Source organism: Triticum dicoccoides, chromosome 2A, assembly GCF_002162155.2.
Source record: "Triticum dicoccoides isolate Atlit2015 ecotype Zavitan chromosome 2A, WEW_v2.0, whole genome shotgun sequence".
In the NCBI taxonomy this organism is placed as follows: Eukaryota; Viridiplantae; Streptophyta; class Magnoliopsida; order Poales; family Poaceae; genus Triticum; species Triticum dicoccoides.
In genome coordinates, this window is record NC_041382.1 from 43,115,511 (window position 1) to 43,116,094 (window position 584).

The window sequence follows — 584 nt, forward strand, 5'->3', positions numbered from 1 at the left end:
AACCCACGAGACCGACTGTGGCGGGATCAAAAATTATATAATTAAAAACTTTTTTTGAATACGAATTCATTGGTATAATTTTTTCGCCCGCCGCAGTCGGTCTTGTTGATTAAATTAATGGTCAAAGTTGAAGCACGGAAACCGAGGACGCGCTATATTTTGGAACGGAGGGAGTACTACATACTCATTGTCCTACATACTACATACTACATACTCTTTCAGTCAGAACCGTTGATGCTCTTTGAGATCCGCACTGTTTGTGGATAAGGTTTCATATTTCTGATTTGTTAATATTTGCCATGACCAAAGAGGAAAGGTCTGAGCGGCACTTGATGCTAGCGTGCACCCTGTATGGAAGCCTAGCGGCTGACATCTCAGTGCATTTTTAGGGCGATGGCAGCGGCTCCTTTCTTGTACGGCAGAGGGCGACAGGGTCTACTTGCAGCCATTTACAACAAAAAGGTTCCATGCTGCGCTGCCCTCGTGATGGTGTTGAAACCTGCCATTCTTGGTATTGGTCAGCGCAGCATGCAAGGTTCCGCACCGTCTGGCGCGATGCTGGATGCGTTTGGATGGATCTTTTA